The following is a 23,330-nucleotide window of genomic DNA, read 5'->3' as shown; positions in this document are numbered from 1 at the left end:
CTTCTAATAAGACAGTCTTTGTTGACAATGATATTTAAGTGGCCTGTCTAATGGAAGAACCACTAAGTGGCACGATTCGTCCCCTGACAATTTGCCCCACGGGTTGCTTTAGCAATATTAAGTCAAACGATCAGTGTTTATGAGAATTTACACCAAAAAACACCCCGGGCATTAGTTAGCTAAATCACACAGGTCTCAGAATGAAGCTTTTGTCAACATCGCACAGTCTATTGCGGATGATTGATGATTGAATTTTACCATTTGGGACCCAAAGTCACTGAGGCCTTATAATGATTTTACACTGGTTTTTGCCAAACGGATAGATGGTTAAGATGGTGAGATGTGAGAATGGATCCCTCTGATCTCCACTGAGTCCCAAAACAAGAAGCCTAGTCTACAGATCTTCAGCAGTAATTTGGATGGATCAATAGATAACCAAGCAAATATGAGCACACCTATCTACTTCTGTTGTCTTAGTAGTTTTTAAGTAAAGGTTCCCCAACTTTGCTTCAATTGGAGAATTATTGGAAATAAGATGCAGTCATTGATTAAGAGAGAATCAGTTGCTTATTCTGTTCATTTATGTGCTAGTTGCACTGTCAATAAATCTTGGACAATAAAGTAAACTAGAATATTTCTTTAGAAATTTAAACAGGGCCTGCCAAAGTGTGCCCGTCGGTTGGAACTCAGCGTTTTGATGCTAAAAATTAGCCTCAATGCTAAAGTAAGCTACAATGTACTCAATAGCATGTGGAGAGTCACAAGCATATTGAGTAACATGGATTTACTCCATTCAGTATGTTAAAATTAGTGTATAAGCTAAAATTACCCAGTAAGCTAATGTTAGCTTCAATGCAGCCAGTGGCATGTGGGGCATCATTAGCATGTTGTCTTACTTTGACTTCCTCCACTCAGTGTGCTAAACATGGTTAATAAATACAAAAAATAGCTAAAAATCTTATTTTTGGTTGAAGGCACTGTCCCTCACTAGTGGAGAGTAGCGCACTACTGATGTTTATGCTCATATTAATCCACTGTTTTCTGAATTTTACTTTAGCAAAAGTAAAAATCTGATGTTTTCTTCGTGGCACTTGGTTACCAGAAAACGCGCTCATCTCTTAGCAACAGCTTAACAACAAATATTGTTATTGTTCAAAAATTATAAGATTTCTTCTGCTGTTTTGAAATACTACTTATCTTACACTACGTAAGAATTGTGCAGTTGGTGAATTTTGCAGAAAGGTTTTTTGTTTTTGTTTTTGTCACTGGTGGTAAATATATTATAAATCAGTCACTCAACACAAAAGTAAAAATCTGATTTATACTTCGTGGTATTTCGTTACCAGAAAAAAATGCTCATTCCTTAATACCAAATTAATAAGTGATATTATTGTTTATAAAACATAAGCTCTTTTGAAATACTGCTTTTCTGCTTAGACACAAGAAATGTATAGTTGGTAAATTTTGCAAAAGTAAAAGTCAGATGTTCACTTTGTGGCACTTTGCTACCAGAAAACGTGTTCATCTCTTAGCAACAGATTAACAACAAATATTGTTATTGTTCAAAAACAAAAGATCTCTTTTGCTCTTTTGAAATCCTACTCATCTTTTACCACTTAAGAATTGTGCAGTTGGTGAATTTTCCAAAAAAGTGAAATTATTATTTTTTTTTTTGTCACTGGTGGTAAATATATTAAACAGACATTAAACACAAAAGTCAAATCTGATTTATACTTCATGGCAGTTCGTTACCAGAAGAAACGCTCATCTCTTAACACCAATTTAACAAGAGATATTATTGTTTATAAAACATAAACTCTTTTGAAATACTGCTTAGACAAAAGAAATTTACAACGGTTCAAATTTTGCAAAAGTAAAAATCTGATGTTGACTGTATGTCACTTGGTTACCAGAAAACGCGCTTAGCAACAGATTAACAACAAATACTGTTGTTCAAAAAACATACAATTTCCTCCTCTTTTGAAATACTACTTATCCTATACGTTCCAAGAATTCTGCAGTTGGTGAATTTTGCAGAAAAGTGAAATGTTTTTATGTCATTGGTGGTGAATATATTAAAAAACATTAAAGTAAAAATCTGATTTATACTTTGTGGCAATTCGTTACCAGAAAAAACGCTAATCTCTTAGCGCCAAATATGCAATATTCTTGTTTACAAAACATAAGCTCTTTTGAAGTACTTCTTATCTGCTTAGACACAACAAATTTAGAGTTGATAAATTTCACAAAAGTAAAAATCTGATGTTTACTTTGCGTCACTTGGTTACCAGAAAACTCGCTATCTCTTAGCAACAGATTAAAAACAAATATTATTGTTCAAAAAATTATAAGATTTCTTCTGCTCTTTTGAAATCCTACTCATCATATACTACTTAAGAATTGTGCAGTTGGTGAATTTTGCAGAAAAGTGAAAATGGGTAGAAGGTAAATATATTATAAAATAGTCATTCAACACAAAAGTAAAAATCGAATTTATACTTTGTGGTAGTTCGTTACCAGAAAAAAAAAAAGCTCATCTTTTAACATTAATAAGTAATTCTAGAAAATGTCTGAAAAAATGTAAACATGTGCCTGTCGGTTGGACCCAAATCAGGGGTTCTGATGCTAAAAATTAGCAACAACGCTGAACTTAGCTAACTTCTACTCAATACTGTGGAGATTTACAACCAAGTTGACTAACAAGAACTTATTCCATTCAATCTTCGCAAGGCATTTCAGTGCTCTCCTATGCATTGCTATGGCAGATCCCAATGATTAGTTTGGTTCTTGCCTTCAGCTTATTTTTTCAGATACAGAAGATTTACAGTCTTTGAAATTCTTGCTTGCCATCAGTGCAATCCAAGCAGCATATTACAATAGTCTCTTCCTTGTGACTGTCTCTTTCTCCACTGCTGCATTCACCTTATGTACACAGAACAACAAGTTACATGTCTTGCCTGCTATTCATACTTGGCAAGTTATCGTCATAGCTCCCCAAACAAGCAGTTGAAACTTCATTACACCGTGCAGGAAGTTTGGTCTGTTTTCAAGAACAAAGTAAACCAATCTAAATGAAAGTCTGATATGTTTTACTATTCTCTGCTCCATTAAGCTAAAATCCTCAGACTGTCCTGTTGTAAAAGAACCCATAGTCTGTGCTGACCAAAGCAAACTGTTCCACTTGACCACCTGGTAGCATGTGGCTATCTCGTTTACATTTCCAACGGTAGGGCAGGAAAAGCCTTTTCTTGGCACATCTCCCAAGCACCCAGCTGGTGTGTGTGATGATGATTCTTTGAGGCATAGAGACTACAGAGACACCCAGCTTTTGTCAAGGAACTGTTTAACCGAACTTGGCTTGACCATACACAGCAAGATTTCCAGTTGCTACCTTCAGCTGTTGTATACACTAACCTAGAACATTGATTAAACTATTTTATACCTATTTGTTCATTACAATTACCACACAGCCATTAACTTTGAGGAAAACTTTTTCAAGGACTACAGACACTTGAGCTTTGTAAGGGCAGTAGAGCCCCTAAAGCTCCTGCAGCTGTGCCTTGCATTGAAGTAGGACTGGTGGCGTCATATAGCATATTGTTCCTTCTAACAGAATATAAACAGCATATGTAATTAAAATCAGAAGTTTTTGTACACTAAATAAAATGGAACTTACACCTTTATTTTCATCTCACTATCTACAGTTAAGTCAGGGCTTTGTGATGGCCAAGCTGAAATACTTTGCTGTCCTTAAGTCACTTTATAGCCACTTTGGCTGCTTGGGGTTACTGTGGATTTGGAAGACCTATTTGCACATGAACTTTAGCTACCTAGCTGATGCCAATGACTATTTAGCGTGCTTTATGCTCACACTAATAGCTAACTAGTGGATGTTTATGCCTTCATATTTATTGAACAAATTGTCTATGAACACGCCTTTATTATTTGCCTCATATCTATAAAGCATGGATATTTCCGCAAGTATTTAATCCATGGGAACCCATGGATAACTACCTGTCTAGTCCATCTGGACTACACTAAATGCCTGCACACGGTTCTTCAAGTAGGTTGCCACATTGAGCGCGAGAATCTCTCAAATTTACAAACACTGAAACCGACATTATCCAGGTCTTGTGCGATCATTCTTCACTTTCCCGCTCAGCCGCTTGGGTAGATGGAGCATTGCTTGAGAAGAGCGGTAAAAGTCTAGAAAATCTGACGAGTTCAGCTTCTGTGAGATGCATATAACGGATGGTATAATATTTCCTCGTGAGTGTTTGGTTATTTTCATGTGTGGTGGGTTTCATATGCTGTAGGGGTGCTTCAAATGTGGGAAGAGGAAGACAAATGGGTTTACTCTGCACTGGTGCTTCAGCTCCATACCCCTCTCCCATCCCCAACGTTTCTCTCCCTCGCCCTGCATCAGTGCAGCTGTCCGGCTCGCGAGGCCCTGTGGTGCGATATTGGACATATTGTAAAAGACTCACGCCCTGCGCATTAAAGCTGCTAACACACACCCACACACAGAAATACGAGACGCAACAATGATGCACGCGGCAAAAAAAAAAAGAAAAAAAGAAGATCTGAATCACTGTAGGGCAGTCTGGGGCAGCGGTGCGGAGGACGAAGAAAAGAAGGAGAAGTAGGGTCGGGGGCGGGGGGAAATAAGCTCTTCTGTCCTGCTTTCATTTTCTGTTGGGATGCAGGAGAAGCAGGAGCGATGTTCGGCAGATCAATAGTGAAGTTTGTCTCTGTCACGGCAGCTTTTGGCTCGGAATACAAAAGTAACATGAGTAACAGCGATACTAAGTGCCTCTTGGCAGAATGGAGAAAATGGATCTGGGGAAAAAAACCCCCCCGCTTGTTTATTGTAACTCAGAAAACAGAGTGTAGAGAACATGCAGATGACAAAAGGAATACGTCTGCACAAATAGAGACGGAGCTTCTTTTTGCCAATTATTCCCGTTCGGATTTGATAAAGGGTTTTCGCCGAAACGCTGCGTTTAACATATGCGCCACAAATACTGCCTACGATTACAAAACCCCCTACGCTGGAAGCTGAAAATTACAATTCTGCTTTTGCAAAACGCCATTTGAGACGCATTACGGCAAAGCAGCCAAATGGTTTCTCCAGAAACAGCTGGAAGCTACCGCGGCCCATCGCTGAGCACTTTACTTGCTGACCTGCAAAACGGATGCAGGCACATAACAGCTGAGTCACCCAGCTTAACCTTTCTCTTGTTGCATGTGGGTGTCACTACATAATTAAACAGCTTGTCAATTACTGACAAGACTCTCTATTTTAATTAAAAATAATCTGCAAAAGTAGCTCTAAAGCAAAAATAATATATCTATTTTTTTCCCACCTTCTTTTCCTCATATTGCCTGTATGTGTGTGTGAGAATGTGAAGTCATTCTGCCTGTGTTCTGGGGGGGCAAAAGGATCAGAATTTGAATTTGCTTTTATGCTGCCACATTCTTTAGCTTCAGCTCCCTTTTCTTTCGCCCTGTGTGTTCCACCACCCGCCAAGCAGACTGAAGACTTGGTTTGAACTCTGCCATGAGTGCAGCTCATTATTGCGGTGTCACTGAGATAGGGGAAGGAGTCAGATGACATGAAATTCAATTTACATTACGCAAAGCAGAGGTGAAATAAGGCGATCGATGACGAGATGAAGCATGCTGCCTTTACTCTGGTAATTTCTTGACCTTTCCGCAGTCACTCCTAATCCCGAGAAGCCAAAGGTTTAGACCAGAGAGATTAAATATAAAATGCTTTTTAAAACTGAGAGAAGATGGCATCTTTCCTTCCTTCCCCTTTTTCCTTTCCTTTCCTCTCCTTTGTTTCCCTTCCAGTGCGAACGGTGAGCCAACATTTACAGTAAAGATGAGAAGTCGCCGTATCGGTTTGGAGCTGAAGCAGCTTTTTGACTGGCAGAGAGTGTGACATTGATTTATCTGTTACTCATACAGGAGAGCATTAGAGTCTATCTCACCAACTTGACGTGCTGCCAGGAAAAGTCGGAGAGGAGTGACTGGCGAATGTGTGATAAAATGGCGGGGGCTGTTTTGATTTGAAGCTTAGGCTGTGCGTGTTGTTGTGATTGTTTTCTATAATAAGCATGTGTGAGATTATTACCGCACTGATCACATTTATTTCGACAGAACTGAATGGAAACGGTATTGACGCCCCCCGAAGACGCGAGACAAAAAGCTTTGCGCTAATCAATGCAAAAACGAGAAAAGATACAACCTTTTTAGCAAGTTAATAATCCAACCAATTAGAGCACAGGAGGAATGCAACTCCATGAATTATCCCAGTTCTAGAGATCTACAGCAGAGTGACTTCTTGGGATTGGTAGGTCTGCTTAAAAAGTCTGTCTAACAATCATGGGATGCTCTCTCCATGCAAAGTAGGTATTTGGGAGGCATGTCAGCAAAAAGTCCTTTTCTGTCCTTTTCAGGGACATTTAGTTTGAAATAAAGGAAGGAGAAGGAGGAAAAGCACCTCATGATGACTGTTAAGTATTGTGGAGAATCTGTGATGCTCCTCTGGGAAACTTGCTGAAATGGATGGCATTACTTCTTTTTTTTTTTTTTTTCACAAGGCTTTTCAAAAAAAAAAAAAAAAAGGTCAAACCTGCCAGAAAGCTGAAAATGGTTTTTTCATGTTTTTTTTTTTTTTTTTTTTTGGTATGATATAGTGGCTACTGCTTGTAAACACGCGTTTTGGCGTGTATTTCTAAGAATAAAATCATGAAATAAAAGAAATCAAAAGCAGTTGCCAGGAGACGGTATTCATGTATCCTCTTTGTCCCTATTAAAGCTGCCGGCTCTATTGTTCTGTGTTTGAATAGAGTACAGTACAAACAGTGTTGCCCCCTTAAATGTTTCTTCTTTTGTTGTCTGAGTTTTAAATCTTTTAAGAAATTGTGATATCCAGCAGATGACCTCCATAAATACAAAGTACAGTTTACAGCGGGGTTGGTTTAGATTGTTGTTTTTTGTTGTTTTTTTTTTTCCATTATCAAATAAAATCAAAAGTTGAGAGAAAAAAAACATCAAACAGAAAGTTGGACTATCCTTTTCCATGATTTGAAACAACAACAGGTAAGAAAACAACAAAAGCTAGTAGAAAGCAAATGATTATGCTAGAGTTTAAACCCAAGCAGAAACTGTTTGGTTACTCTTGAATCATCTTGGCGTCCATGTTCAGGATTCAGACATCAAAGCAGGACTGAGCAAAATGAAAACGGCCAAATAACTTGTAGGATAAGCTAGCCTTTGAATTAATGTTCGTAAAGTTGCATAGAAAACAAATTTGTGTCCGAAATCAAGAGTTATGAGCAATAAATCAGTTTTGGGACATTAAACAGCATCTTTTCATCTTCCAAACAGCAAAGTTTAATCAGTTGCAGATGCTTTAATGAAGGAAACCTTCCCCCACACAACTGCAGCTGCATGAATTCAAATTACAACGCAGAGCAACAGTGAAAAGTTAATTTATTTCAGCAAAGTGATTCGAAAAGTCAAGCTCGTATATCATTTGATTGCACACATGCAGGTACACTTTGAGCATTTATTCCTGCTAATTGAATTTACGTCACGATTCTCACTGGGTCGCAGTTATCCCTACTGTCTCTGCAACGTCTACCACTCTTTTTCCTTACACTCAACTTTCCATTAACAAGCTTGGATGAAGCATTGAGTGGTTAGGTGTTAATTAGCTATTAAGTATAAGCTGTGATTTTATATGAATTAAGCATGTTTTTTATACCGTTTACCACTGAATGCAATAACGCCATGCAATATATGAAGGATAATTTTAAAATGGAATTCCAGAAATGAGCTTATCAATGACATCCTCATTTATTGAAATGTACCTATGTATGCACCCAATGAACTTTGATGTGGAAAATGAAAAAAGTATATCACTCCCGCATTATTATTATTATTATTATTATTGAGCCACTTTAAACTCTATCAGTTGCACCAATCTGTAAAATTATTTGTATCATTTTGGTTTAGTTCAAACATGTTAAAGGAGGGAAAAATCTGTGGAACTTCAAGCTATTGCAGGTAAATTATGCTGTTTGAGCTCAAGTTTTAAACTTTTATTGCGCTTTAAATTAATAAAAGTGTTTAGTTAGCGTAATCTGACAAAATTACCTCTGGTGGAAGCAAAAGTCACTGAATCAGAAACAAACATTTATTACAGTAAGTTAAAATAGATTAAATAAATGTTAACTGAAATAAATACTAGATAAACAGAAAGGGATTGTTAAAACACGTGACGTGAAAGAGAAGCTCGATACGCTGTAGAATAAGGTCAGAGAAAGCAGATTATATTGGTTCAACATTCTTTAGTACATTCAAAGAGACCTTCAGCATCATTTTGGTTAAAAATAAAAATAAAAATAAAAAGGATGTTCGTTTTGGACTCTCCGGATTAAAACGTCCCCTAAAAGGGAAAAGTCCAGCTCCGTCTCTCCTGGCTCCGCTACTCATGCCTCTCTATTCTCAATCTGCTCCCTCACAGCAGTATGTGAGCTACTGTAAGTGCCTGTCCATGAGCAGATGAGAGGCTAAATCCAATCTGTTAAAAAGCCACAACTCGGCTCCGCAGCCAGACGGCCACCATCCAGCACTTGACCCAAATCCTGCGGTTGTGTGCTGAATTGGTAGCCCCGAGAGGAGGAAGGGTTTTTTTTTTGTCTTCTGGGAAACAAACGGGCTGTTGTCATGTATGTGCTCATTTCAGGCACTTGAATGTTTGTGTGCGCATGAAAGGCCTGATAAGAGCTTAATACAGCCTGCATGCACCAAAGTGCTAATGGACGCACATTTTGGTATTTACAGCTAAGCCAGTTAGACATCATTGAAATCCATGCATTGTGGATCTGTTGGCAGCAGTAATGTGCACAGACGTCTGCAAGGACATCAACCATGTCACAGAGCTACTGGGAGCGTATTGTTGGTTTCATGGCCTGCGACAAATTTAGGACGACGAGCATCGTTTCACTCTAACCACCGCTTTATTGCAAGACGTATGAAAACGCCAAATGCAAGCACTTTTGCCGCACTAAAACAAATCGTTAGCGCAAAGCAGCAGCTAAGAACATAATCAGCTGCATTTAGTTTGCTTACAACTGCTGATAAATTGAATACTATATACTCCAAGGCAACGCGGTTTGTTAGCAGAATGATTCGAATGCTTCACTGAGATTAGATGGACAAAAGTCTACGTCTTTCTGAGCTCCAAGGACAGGCAAATAAACACGGTCACTTAAAGTGAACGTTTTATAAAATGTAGTTTTTCAATGCCTTTGACTGTTTGAGTGAATGTCTAATCTCACCAATTAAAAAAAACTCAAGAGTCTGAATTATTTTTCTCTGCTCTGGTCATTCAGTCACTTTAATATATTCGCTGCCAGACTTAAAACTAGTGATAGACATTGTTGATGTGGGTCGTACATTTATTCGTCAACACATATTAAGTATTTTATAATGTTTGACTCAAATCTACCACGTGGCAGTGTGGCCAAACTCCCCGAGCCGATGTGTGTTGAGAAAAGGTCAGGGATTTATCAGGGATGTCTGAAGTTTTTATTAGCCTTTAAAGTGATGATTAAAGATCTGTCTTACTACAACGGCTTCATGTTCTAATGTCCAGCACTGGTCGTCACAAAAGAGCTGTCAAATTATTTTGCACCAACTGAAAATTAATTTTGACACAAATAAATAATAACAACCACTCAGGTTTGGACAAGTTTCAGCTGATTATTCAGAGTCAGAAGAGAAAGTGAGCCGAGTACCTGCTAAAGAAAAGGAGACACAAAAAAGTGCCTTGGTGAAAAAGTAGTTCTGTGTTTTATCAGAAGTCCGACCATCTGTTTTTCAGAAAGTTTTGAAATTATGTGCTAAGTAGTCAAACGGTAAAGACAGTCCAACGCTTAAAAAGTAAGATTTATGAAGTAGCTTGTGTGACTCAATGCAACTCCAGGGATGTTTGGCAAAAAAATAAAAATAAAAATAAAAAATCTAAACTGCATGAATGAGCAGATATTATTTCATGGGTTTTTGTGCTTAAATATCAAGTAGACCAGTTGGAAAACAATGTGACGTCCCTTCTGTTCATGGACTGAACATGACATGTGAAAGTCTTAGAGCAAATGGACAAAAAGTTTCACTTTAGCCTGCCTCCACTGAAGTGGACAAAAAAAACCCCACAAGACTGCTTAGCCATTAGGAAATATTGACAAAAGGTTCTTATTCTTAATGTATTAGTTTTAGTATTAATTTAAATTTGAAAGCCACAGTCCAACCTGATCATTCAGGAAGCAATATAATTACCTGTTTTACTTGATGAACCGGACCAGTATTTCATCAAATGTTTTTATTTTTTAAGATAGATCCATAGTATTAGATATCCTTACATTACAGTGTAGTTGAACGTTTGTCGTTGCTCCTGCTCGGTTCTGTTGAGAATCCACTGCAAACACTGGAGGTACTTTATGCTGATATGCAGTTGAGGCTTAATGCGAAATTAATAAGAGGGTCAAGATGCATCAAAGACAACAAATGTGTGGTTACAGGCCAGATACGCAGAGGAAGATTAAAATGCAATCAGGGAGAAATTAGTGAAGAAATAATTCACATCGGACAAAAACAGCAGCATCTGGCTGTGCCGTATTTCAACGATAAAACCTAAAAACAAGAGAAAGTCTAAAAAATAAGGCTTCCACAAAAAGGAGAGGCTAAAACAGAAAACTCAGTGAGGGTTAATTGAAGAGTCATTTGAGAGTGATGAGTGCCGTCTCTTCTACGGGTAAGAGCCGGGATCTTGTATTACTAAAGCACGCCGTGTCAGTTCAAAAGGTTCAATCAAATATTCTGTTATTCATTTCAAATGTATATAAATCGAATCCCAAGCGCCTGAGCACACAACCAGCAGCTATAATTATTTACTTTTTTCATAAATAACAATTATTACTTAATAAACTAAAATAAAGCCAAAATGGAAACGTGTGGGGAAAATAATTACGCCTCATAAAACCGACACTTATATGTGGAAATTGGTTGTCCTTTTCTTTAACTTGATAAATATTACCCAGGTCACATGTTGGAATTATTTGTCTATTTCCAAATTCACTGGAAACGAAGGCAGATCTGTTGCAGCCGATGTGCCTGTCTTGATATATTGTTGCATTTTAGTTGGTAGATTAAAGATGTAATAATTTTTTAGTGTGAGCTTGTAAATAAAACCGGATCCTTGACTGCCAGTGTCTAGGGACCGCTATGTCTGGGAGCCCAGCGGGGTGTGGATAGTGTCACAATAAAGAAAATAAACAGAACCGTTAGTTTAACACATTGTGATAAGTTGGACCAGTCTAATGTTCTGTTTGGTTATATATGTTATTTAGCCTTCAGAAAACCTTTTCCCTTCCTTATCTTTACTCTCTTGGCCCTTGATTTGTTTCCTCATCTCCCTTTAGTTATCGTTTTGGCCCCGGCGCAAACACATTCTTGTTTCCACTCCGGCTCACTCTCTCCTCCGCGAGTCTGTCTTTGACTAGATAAAAGTGTTGTTGCTTTCTGACAGGACATACTTGGTCGCCTCTTTCCCCTCCGAGAGACGGGGAGAGAGAAAGTTAGTGAGCGGGGCTGGAGGGGTTGGTGGTTGGGGGGCGGGGGGATAGATAAAAAGAAGAAAGCTGATATATGCAAGTACAAAAGTTCACGGCGTGTGTGCCGGCTTTGATCAGCAGAGCACCTGTCTGCATCCCGGAGGGCCACCGCGGTTCACAAGGTCAGCTATGCGTTGAGCTGTCACTCTCGTCTGGTACATTTGAAACATTAGAGCTTCAGGGTTTGCAGCAGACGTACTGACAATGTGGAAAAACAAAAAACAAAAAAAAACACCTTCACATGAAATGCCAGAGGTTTTCCTTTACCTCCTGGATAAAAAGTGTGAGATTAAAGGTGACGTCCAAAACACTGACAAATATACAACAAATATATTTGCCTGTTTGAGTTCATTTTTGTGTAAATTTTCTTATTCAAAACAAAACAGGTATGCGTGCAAGTAAAACGTTTTTGCCCTCTTAGAAATGTCCTCTGATTTTGTGGGTTGTTTTGGTCACATTTGAGTGTTTTAATTCGTCGATCAACTTCAGACAAAACAACAAGGGAGAAAAAAAAATGTCCAAATTAGCTTGGTCCTATGTTGAAAAGTAATGGCCTCTGATATCCAGTCACTGGCTTCTCCATCTGCTCTTGCAATTATAGTCAATCAGCGCCACAAAACATAATGAAAAAAAATATTGTTTTCAAACTTCACAAGCTACATTTTCTGAAGAATATGTTTCATAAGAGCCACAAAAAAATAAGATAAAAATAAAGAGAAATACACAAATAGGCAGATTTTCTGTCAATAATTTAGAGTTGCATCAAATTTTCAAACTGGTGATTCTGCAGATAGGCAAAGGTTCACTGTTGCTGTTTGTCTTAATAAATAAAATTATAGTTTAAAAAACTTTTATATTTAAACAAGTTAAATTTTTCTTTGTGTTTGGTATTAAAGTTTGATTTATCTAAAACATTTAACCATGAACATAAAAAGAAAGCAAACAAAACAAAACAAAAAAACCTAAAATAATCTGTAACAAGGTGACTACATTTCATGGCACTGTACTACAAGCAAGCGTTTAATTTGAGAAAATTGAATTCTATGAACAAGTGAAGAAAAGAAATGGAAGCATAGAGACAAACATTTAGTCAGAATGTTGCCTTGTGCTATAATAAAGTTATAATAATAAAGCTGCAGGATAAAGATGGCTGCAGTCCATCTGGATTACATCACATACATGTTTCAGACATTATCACTCTGACCAGGAAAAAAAAAAAAAAAAAAAAAAAAAAAGGTGGTTGCAGCAGCAGAGAGAAAATTGAGCTACGGTGAGTGAGAGACTAGTGGTTGGAAAATAAGATGAAACAGAGAGCGGGGGTAAGAATGGCAGGGCAACGAGAGAATAACATGTAGGTAGCCACGGAGGGTGAGGAGGAGTGAGGGGATGAGTGGAGTGGAGCGTTTTATTACAGCTCTCCTTCTCCGCCAGAGAACTCGGCAGCAAACGGCAATGTGAAATATTCAGATGGAGACCAGGAATGGAAACAATTGCTCTTTGTGACGTAACACAGCTGCAATGCTGAAACAACACTACACCTAAATAAATAAATAATTTATTTAAAAAAGAAAAAAAAAGAAAAAATCCTGCAAGCATGCCAGGCTGTGGTGTTTACCTCCGATTTTCTGAAACAATGAGACAAGTTTCCTTGGGAACAAATTCCAGAAATAACCCCAATGTTTGCCTCTCGGCCTCGTTAGCATGTTTGACTCATTTGTGATGCAAAAAATATGAATCATGATTTGACTGTTATGTGAAAAGAAATGAAGTAGCCATGAAAACCTGGTGAAAAGGCTCACCTTTCTACAAAAAGGACGTATGTGGCACAAAGCCAAAGCAGCTGTTCTTCCGTGAGCGATTTTACAATTCGTCAAATTGCAAACACAGAGTGTAGAGTGTTTTATTGGGATTTTATGTGATAATTTAAAAAAATGAGGCTTACAGTTGAAAAGTGAAAGCAAAAATCTCAAAACCCCCACAAATTTGTATTTAATCCTACTTAGCCCTAAAAAGGTCAGAAAAAGTCCTAAAAACAAACTATTCCAAAAATATGTGGGAAAAATGTATAAAATTGAGATTCACAGACAATCTCCATCCAAACTAGGGACGGGAGACATGGAACAAAATTATTGTATTGTGATTTTACTCCAATTGCAATGACTGTGAATATGAATATGAATATGGATCATTTAACAATGTTTTTGGTCAGACTACCCTCCATTATAAACCTGAAACAGTTGCAAAAGGTGTTTTGTCTAAAGAAACATGACATTTATTCAAAAGGCTGCTCTTTCAGTCTTTCATCCCTGAATATCGATCTGATATTTTGGGGCTTGTATGTGCGCCATCACACTGCGTCAGCTGGTTTCATCTGGTTTCATCTGGTTTCTGTGGGTTTGGAAGGTAATTCTGGGGTCTTGTGATTTCTTAGCACCACTTGAATGTCCTTGTTTCACCAAACGGGCAGACATACCGCTGCGTTGTTTGGGAACTTAACTTGTTGAAAGTCAAATCAACTGTTGGATTATGTGGAAAAGCAACAAAAGTGCAACAAAAAAGTGCAACAAGATGTCGATCATATAAAATCTCTTTAAAATCCCTAAAGGTTTTTGGTTTTACCAAGATAAAATATGAGAAAGTTCAAGGGCTCTCAGTTACTCCTCCTGACCAGTGTTATAACTCAATCCTGTTAAAGCCTTTTGCTCTCCCAAAGCCTCCTCAGTCCAACTCCATCCGTCTGTCTCTCATTTCAAGGTCACACATTTAATCAATTCTTCTCATCCAGTCAAATTTTCTATTTTTTTTTTTTTTTTTCATTAAAACTCCCGTTTCAAATGACTCTGTTTCCAATATGCCTTCGGGCAAAGAAAAGGGGGAAGGCGTGACTCTGTGCATGTGCCGGCATAATGTGCAGGTCGCAACATTATGGATCGCTTTGTTTTAGGGCACTATTAACAGTGCATGACTCCAGCCTGTAGACCTTTCATATGAATTCTCCCCGGAGAGACGGGAGCCAGAGCAAACAGCAAGAAGAAAACATCCCGGTGGGCGCCGGAAAAGCAGATATGTCACCGGACGAGACGGGGAGTGTTTGTGTGCAATTTAAAAGTAAGATTTGATAACCGTGTCCTGAATAGTGTCCATTTTTCCCCATTGCGAAGAAAAACGTGCTGTAAAAGGTCCCTGGACTCCCGGCAACAGCCAAGCGGAATACAGGATAAGGATCAGGCCTAAAATATGTGCATGGAGCTCCACCTCATAACCTTGTGTGCTGCAAATACCTGCGGTGCATCCGGAGCGCACGCTTAAACGCGTGAAAAATATTGCCGTCGGTATTGCTATGTTACTCCGTGCGGATTCGAGACCAAGTGGCGCCTTTTCCTCTGTCAGTTCACCTGCGTGAGTGATAACATTTATAATGCTGTGAGGTTGTCTGACCGTCAGTCACGTAATCAAATATAAAATGAAATCGCATGGAACCGGTCATCAACCTCCACCTCGCCGTGTGTAAGCAGAGGCTGCGGGAGGCGTTGCGGTTTACCGGCTTCAATGCGGAACGGAGCTGCTGCGTTTCGCGTCTTCCACCTCTGTTGCCGTCGAGTTTTGTCGCTGAGCCAGTGCACACAGTGGCGACGGCTTTAATTGCTGCAACCAAACAGTCAGCAAGTGAGCAACTCTCAGTCCTTGAACAGGCGTTTCAAACAGGTGTTGGGAGCACAAACTGGATCAGCCGCTCCAAAATTTTACAAAGCACAATTGCTTCCTTCAATCTATTTTTTGAGCAGTTGTCATGATCATTATTATTTATTTATTCATTTTTTTCATAAAAAATTTACATGTCGTTATCCCTTGTCTAATTCTGTAAAAAGAGCAGCCCTGAAAAAACTGTACCTACAAAGCATCCACCTGTGGTTGTTATGTACTGGTGTTGGTGGGAGTGTGCTGTCAAACGTTCAAACCTCCATTTGAACGTTTCTGTAACCATTTCACACCCATGTGGGTAAATAAATCAAATTAATCGCATGATAAATTAAAAGAAGCTCAATAATTTATCGTTTTTCTTTTTCTACCAAAAACCGAAAATCTTCAGTCTTTCTTTTTTTTTTTTTTTTTTGAAGGACGATTTTGCTTACAGGGACTTCGTAACTCTATTTATTTGTTGTTTCTGCCGTTTTGTTGATTTATTCAAAATGTAGTCCAACTCCAGTGTTAAAATGTTCATTAGGACATAAAGTCTATTGATATTGGAGAATGTATTCTTTCACTATTATAAATATACATTACTTGAAAATGGTCTCAAAATAACAATATCATCGTTTATCACAATAACTTCTAGGACAATTTATCGTAAAGCAAATCCTGTTATCGTGACGGGCCTAAATCTGGACATATGGTTGCCACCTGCTGCCATTTTGTACCCATGTAACTAATGTTTGCATATCAGGTCATTTCTCTTGATGGATAAGCCTTTTTGTCAAAATATGAACATAATAAATCCAAAGAATGTTAAACATTTACTGAGTAGTGAGATTTCTTTCATAGATTTCTCTGAAAACCTATTTAGGATGAACACTTGGGGAATTATCAGCAGGGTAAAATACATGACAAGCCTTCACTTTTCCTGACTCAGAAATGACTATCATGGACTCGCCTTTCTATTCCCGTCTCTCTCCAGATACTCCTTTGCTCTTCGTATTATCTGCGATGTTCTGTTCCCTTTCGCTGCCCTTTCAACCAGGCTCAGCTCTACTTCCCCTCACAGAGCTTCTCTTTCTCTCATACAGCAGCTTTTTCTGCTAAGACGGTGACTGAAGAACACATTGGAGGGAATGTGAAGTTTCTAGTTACTCACACAAACAGTGAGACGAGTGAAGAAGACCTCAAACAGGATTCCAGATGTACCAAATGTCTCTGCGATTACATTTTACACTAAATGTGCGTATTGAGCATTTGCTCCGCTCCTCTGCTGTTGTCTGGCTGAGTCAAGGCCGTCTTTCGTACTTGCTGATGTCGGGCCGTAGCTTACAAAAACGCTGCCTCTTCAGGCACGTGAAGTGCTCCTCAGCTCCGCCGGCTGAGGAGCACTAATTTATATCAACTTCTAATCTATTGTAATTCCATCTAAAAGCTTTACATTTGAGCCAAACTGATTTTGGCAAACGTTTTTCCTTTATGATCTTATGTGTGGCTTGTTCACTGCTGTAGACTGTGAGTAATGGTTGGAGCAGATGCTGGTTATTGAAAGCTAATAGTAGCCGAGAGAAACACACAGAAAAAGCGACCAGATTAGACATTATTAGCTTTTAAATGTCTTTGTGGACATAAATTCTCAGATGTAATGAATGGCTGCAGTGGAGCTCTAGAAATTTAATTACATTTCCAGTCAGATGTTAACATACACTCAGCATGAGGGGGATGGTAATAATAATATGGATTTTATTTGAATTCTTCTTCTAAATAGTTTTAAAGTGCAAATTTTGACGTCTTGCTACTATCCTGTCAAATTTGACGAGTAAATAAAGTGAAAATATTCAACCTTTTTGAAAATATTGACTAATTAAAGGAGATGCATGGATGCAAAATTCGTGAGGTTCACTCGATGAAAAAAAATAACGCGTGCCCGTGCAATATGTTCTAATTACAAGGACGTAATATAATGTGAGACTAGGAAAGGAAGTGAGGTGAGCCTGATGATGGTCTCTGCAGGAGGTGAGAAAGAAATCACAATAATAGCAGGTTGCTTGTCGTGCCAATGTAAACCATAACTAGAAAGAAACACAACAGATCAAACAAACGTAGACTGAAAAAGAGTAAAACGGAATGTGATAACATTCATGGCGGCATTTACATTTTTACTTTACTGAACCTGTATTTTTTTATTTTTTTTTACTTTATTTTCAAGAGCACAATGAGTCATTTGCATGATCGCACCATCAAAGGTATGCAAAATGCAGTAGGGCAACTTAGACATTACCTATTTATTCTCACCTGAAAGGACAGATGTTTTTTTCCCTGAACCGTTTTACTGTGTCATGGCAGAAAACAGAGTTTCCAGTGCGCAGCTGAGGTAAAACGGAGCGAATAAAGCAGGAGCCGAGGACAGACTAAGAGTTGACGGGGAGGCGTAGTGATTCAAATCTTCACCCTGTCTGTGCTTCTATACAATCCCGCCCACACAATAAATGGATAGAAATGAGAGGCAATAAAGGGATGAGATGAAATCATTTTCAAAGGCACTATATTTATTTTCCTCCCATTTCCCTCATTAAACGCCGCGCTCTGCTGATGATAACCAATGCACCTGCACATAAAGCTCCGTGTCGACACACAAAAGCAGAGGCATAAAAACCGCGGCTGAGGTGGATCTACTACGCCTCCGAAGGCTGAGGACGCGACACAGAGACCAGCAGCTATGAATCCGCAAGAGATTTCACAGACCTGGAGCTCCTGTTTCATTGCGTTGCAACAACAAATTATCATGTATTTTTACCAATTGTATTGTGAAGAGGAAGGTAAATGGCTTCCAAAGGTTTTTTGCAGATACAAGTCGTGAAAGTGTGGAAGGTTTTTGCATTTAAAAAATGGCTACATATACACACACATGCACATATTGTTTTCTTTATCCTTCAATTTATTTCCTCTGAAGTTGATCTATTTATACTTAATGCCTGTATGTTGTGAGTGTTGCTTCAAGAAAACTTTATATTTCTTGTTGCTGCACAAAGTTTTAGCCATTAAAGCCGAGTTTGATTCTGACGTCTGCAGCACCGTCTTTCTTTTCAACTACGGGTGCAAATGTTTTGGGAAATGTCTCCATCAGCTTTGCATGTCTGAGTCTGAATTTTTCATGTCCCAAGTGGACAACTGATGTTACAGCAAGTATAAAGCCTGAAAGTAACTAAAACTATCAAAGTTACAAATCAATAAAACAATAAAACTCACCAAAAAGGGCATCAAATATAAATCAATGCATAATGGGAAGAGTAATCCTTTTGGCAGAACAGCTCAAATTTAGTTAGATTGAGTATAGAGCTGCTGTGGACATCAGTTTTCTGAGAACTTCACAGAACAGACAGGTTTATACTGATGTTAAATTACACACAAGCACACTATTTACTGATTAGGTAGCTTTTTACATTTTTTTATTTAAAGGATGCCTCTGATGCCTGTTGTTTGCAGTAATGTGACAAAATCTGGTGGAGTTCGGTGGGTATGAATACTTCTGTCAGTCAGTGTGAAACTGAGGGTAAAAATGTGCAAACTGGGATTTCTGCAGCACTTCTTGCCATCGGTGATTACATGGTGGCGGTAGGTGTTTCATGAAATGTCAAAGAGCACATGACCTTTCAAGCCGTGGCCGCGCCGCAAATGGACTCATTTACATACATTCGCTTTTGTGATTTAACTAGACTCCAAAGCTCGCCTCTTATTTTCCCACTGTGCAGGACAAAGCTGGTTCTGCCTGACATAGACGTGTTGAGCGGTGCGGTGCGGTGCGTGCGCTTTTGCTGACACGTCACTCAAAGCAGACGGAGCGATTGGCTATAAAAATGAGAGTTCAGCACAAAGCTTGGCACATTTACGTGAACTTTAACCTCCAATTTGGAGAGACGTTTGGTCTTTCTCAAGTTCCACAAGAGGATTTAAAATCGTATGAGTATTGTGTGGTTTGTCTGAAGGCAAAACATCTAGCAAGCCTCCAGCTGCTATGTGATTTATGGAGTTAAACTTTGAAAGACGGATTCATTTTTCACACATCACACAGAAAGACTGTCTGGTGAGTCTTTAGTCATGTTGTTTGAATGGTTGGCTGGTCAGAGGTTTTAGGCTTAATGAGATTATGAACTATGCAATATAAATACCTTTGTCAGCAATTCTGAGTGAAGCCCTGATCTGTCACTGGTTGTACTTATTTACACTGTCGTAAATAAGAGTGAACTCATGGTGGCTTTCAATGCAAAGTCACAAACTAGAGACAGGAGGAGTTCATGTGAAAGTCCGTATCCGAACCATTACAGCTGTCGGAAGTGTTCATGATTACTTGTAAGCTACTTAACTTTGTAAGTAACTGACTTCAAATAACATCCCTTTAATAACAGAAAAAAAACAACAACCAAACTTTAATTTACACAGTTGTGTTCATTTCGTTTTATTAGTTTTTAATTGAAACAGGGAAAGTAGGGTTTAATTTAGCATTCAGTTGATTGAGCCCTGCGGGGTGTGAATGTTTTTCCTCCCAAGGTGGAAGTTTATGGGGAATGATATTATGCTGCTGCAGTCGCAGAAGTTCTTTTTTTTTTTTTTTTTGGGAAGCTTACAAAAACACAATGTCACCCAACAGAAGCGTCCATGGTATTAAATAAAAAGATGAATTAAAGAGCTCGATCAATTTATTAGACAGGTAACTCAATGGGCCTTAAGATGCTTTTTTTTTTTTTTTTTAAGAAAATAAGAGACTAGGGAACTTCAACCTCCCATCTGTGCTGATAATAACCTCCTCACATTCCAAAACTGAAAAAAAAAAAAAGCCACGAAAAGTCAAACGTCAAACGTTCAAATGTGCAATGACTCTTTTCTCTTTTGTTGAAAGGGCCCACACCGCCGGGAGGATCAGCTGTGAAGAGGAGACTCGTATTTACATAAATTACAGCAGAAATATGCCTTTTATTTCCTCCCGTTTCCCCTCTTTACCAAATCATGCCCTCCATCTTTTCTCTGCACACATCAACGCACTCCTGTGATCTTTAGTGCGGGATTATTATTTTTTTCCCCCACTTTAAAAAGGAGCAACGTGCGCTCTCACAAATCACAGAACACTGGTTCCAGTATGGAGCCCGTGTTCGTTTTACAGTGTAATTAGTGTTCGAGGAGGAAGTCGTGTGCCAGTTTTGTTTTCCATCCGAGCCAGCGTCACCTGCCGTCGAGGCGTGCAGCGAAACAACAAACCCAATTTAAAGCGTTCTGATTGATTACGCTCATAATCTCACTTCGCTTGCTTCTATCTGATAAGCAGACTTATAAAAAGCACAATACTTTACGATCATTTAGTCATCCACAATGTCCAATTCAAAACAGAGCTTTACCGCTTGTCAGTATGTGTAATGTGCAGCAGTCTCTGTTAACAAGGGGGGTCTGTTGGGAGGCTAAAGGGAGCATTAATCTCGACGGGTAATATCTGCTTCGATCGGCGCTTTAATATCTTTACCGTTCTCTCTTTTCCTCGCTTCTCTTTTAGAGCACTTATCTCAAAGTAAATGTTTTATTGTCTTTTCTCTCTCTCTCTCTCTCTCTTTTGTCCCCGTTTCTTTCAGAAACTTTATCTGAGCACGCCGGACAATGTGTCGCTTCTGTCCTCTTCTTCTCTCCCTCGTCTCCATTGTTAGCCGAGGTTCAGCTGGCTCTCCTCTCGGCCAAAGCTCACCTCTTGAAGGGCGATTTCTGGTTGCCCGCCATGTTCTCACGCGTTGCACCTTTAAGGAATCCACCTAAACTCTTTGTGCGGGGATCAGCCATGGCGTCCAGTTGTTCAAAGCCAACACTTGGCAGCCACACTTAGCTAATCCATATGCTTACACAAATGCCCGTTGACACATTTCTTTAGCCTGCGGATAGCGCAGTAACAAATTGACTGCATGTGAGCGGGACCGGCTGCCATGAATCAATGTCACAACAGAAACACGGAAGGGGAAACGCTGGGAATCTCTGAGCCACTGTGTTTATTATTGGGCAAAGCACTCAAATGTGCAAATTGCAACCCCCCTCCCCCCAACACATTAACCCTAACCTGTTCTGTGTTTGAATAAGTGGCTGTGAATTGATGGGTCATTTGTCATCTAACAGCGTTGGGCTATAATTATACTCTACTTCCCGAGCTTCGACGCCGCGTCCGGTGGCTGAAATGTTTATGCAGCACGCTGCGGAGGGGTTGGTCGGCCATTATGGCCGAACATGAATGGGCTGTTATGCTTTTGCAGCGAACTCAGGAGAGCTCGGGGAGCTTTGCTCTATCAGAAGCTAAGGTGGGATAAGGTTTTATTAACGATTTCCCTGGAGAAATTGGACTGTGGCGGCAGCAAAGAGTGTGAAAAGTAAAGGTTTGCAGGCAGCAGGATGTAGTGTGGTTTTAGACGATGCTCAGTTAAAAAGAAAACCTTGGTTTTGCTTTCTTCATCGTCACATTTTAGAGCTCATATTGGTAATGCTGTAAAAAAAAAAAGATTGGATCTACACATTCCTATTTAAATTCCATCTTTGGATAATTTTGGATAATCATTAAAAAAAAGGTGCTTGTTTTCTGGACAGACAAACACTAGCTTGGAGGAAAAACCAAAGAGCTGTAATCTGCACAACTGCCAGCTCTGAAGCTAATACTCAATGATGCCCCATTTAGTTCATTGTCACTATTCAGTCTTCTTGAGTTCACACCTGCCATCGACTATTGCGAATCAGATCAAACTTCTGTTTAATTTGAGAGAGCAGCAGCGAAACAGAAACTAGACGGGAATTGGCTGCGGTGGCTGCCAAGAAGTCGACAGTAGCAGCGAAATTTGCTGGAGGACTTTCAAGACAACGCTGTTAAAACAATGCAACCTGACTTTCTGTTCAGTCTGTGTTGTGCTTGCTCACAATAAATGTTATTTCGATGCACCTTACACGACAAAGTGAAGTCAATAGCATAAAAAGCGCCAGGATATTTATGTATTTCTACCTGCATAGAAATAAACAGATGAATAAAATTCATATCAATCCTTTCCAGTCGCTGATAAATTCAGATTCACTTAGACATTTCAATCATATTGTATTTATGAATACGCTATAGCCAAATTCAGTTATAGTTCCAAATGGTAAAATATTTTCATGCAGTACCGAAAACTCGTCATCAAATGTTCATTTTCTTGAACTCCGTTTTTCATCATACTGCATTACATTATTGACAGTTCTATATACTTTTTTTTTTTCTGACCTAAGACATTCAGTGTGTTTCATGGATCAAAATCTACACAGGGCCAGCCTCACCGAGCTAAAACCTCCAGAACTAAAGCCAAGATGATCTGTGGGATCACATGAAGAGGACTGTGTGTAAAAGTCATCACAATAGTTTTGAAGAACATTCAGACAACAGTCGGCTAACATCAACTCGTCACGACGTGGGAAGTTCACAAACTCCTAGCAAAGAAGAATAAAAGCAGCATGAAAGTGCTGCTTTTATATTTTATTCACATTTTTCTCCCTTGCTTGATGACAAATCTGTTTTTCATTTGAATCCAAGACGATGTATTTAATAATAAAGGTGGAAAAGTTTGGAGATGTCAAAAACTCAGCAGTGAGGGTGTGTCCGCTTGTGCGATGGACGGAAGCATCACTATCGCAGATATAATTCAACTAATTAAATTGTGTTTTTTCCCTTTTTTCCACAAAGAAGCCTTGGTGTTGAGGGAAGACGAGCTGGCTGTGGTTGTCCAAGCCAAACCAAAATAGAAAAATAAATGATCCCACATCTGCATTCCTACATAAACACTGTTGTCACATTAGCCTCCTTTTACAGTTACCAATTAATCTCTAAACAAAAATCCTACGTTATACTAAGGTGACTCTTAGTTTCATAAGGGAAAAAAAAGAAAAAAACAAACACTCATCTGTCTG

General features: G+C 38.9%; 1 protein-coding gene and 1 long non-coding RNA gene across 3 annotated transcripts in view; one reads left to right on the top strand and one right to left on the bottom strand.

Moving 5' to 3' along the window:
- The window catches only part of LOC103148081 (schwannomin-interacting protein 1-like), a 265,763-nt gene that overhangs the window by 111,259 nt on the left and 131,174 nt on the right, over positions 1 to 23,330 (bottom strand). The gene's annotated exons all lie outside the window — the stretch shown is intronic.
- LOC107837981 (uncharacterized) lies at positions 853 to 22,895 on the top strand. Its single transcript, XR_001664035.1, has 3 exons — positions 853 to 967; positions 6,438 to 6,443; positions 22,885 to 22,895. It is a non-coding gene; the product is annotated as an uncharacterized LOC107837981 (long non-coding RNA).

Source organism: Poecilia formosa, unplaced genomic scaffold, assembly GCF_000485575.1.
Source record: "Poecilia formosa unplaced genomic scaffold, Poecilia_formosa-5.1.2 Scaffold197, whole genome shotgun sequence".
NCBI lineage: Eukaryota > Metazoa > Chordata > Actinopteri > Cyprinodontiformes > Poeciliidae > Poecilia > Poecilia formosa.
The sequence above is the reverse complement of the archived record's forward strand: the minus strand, read 5'-3'. Positions and strand labels throughout refer to the sequence as shown.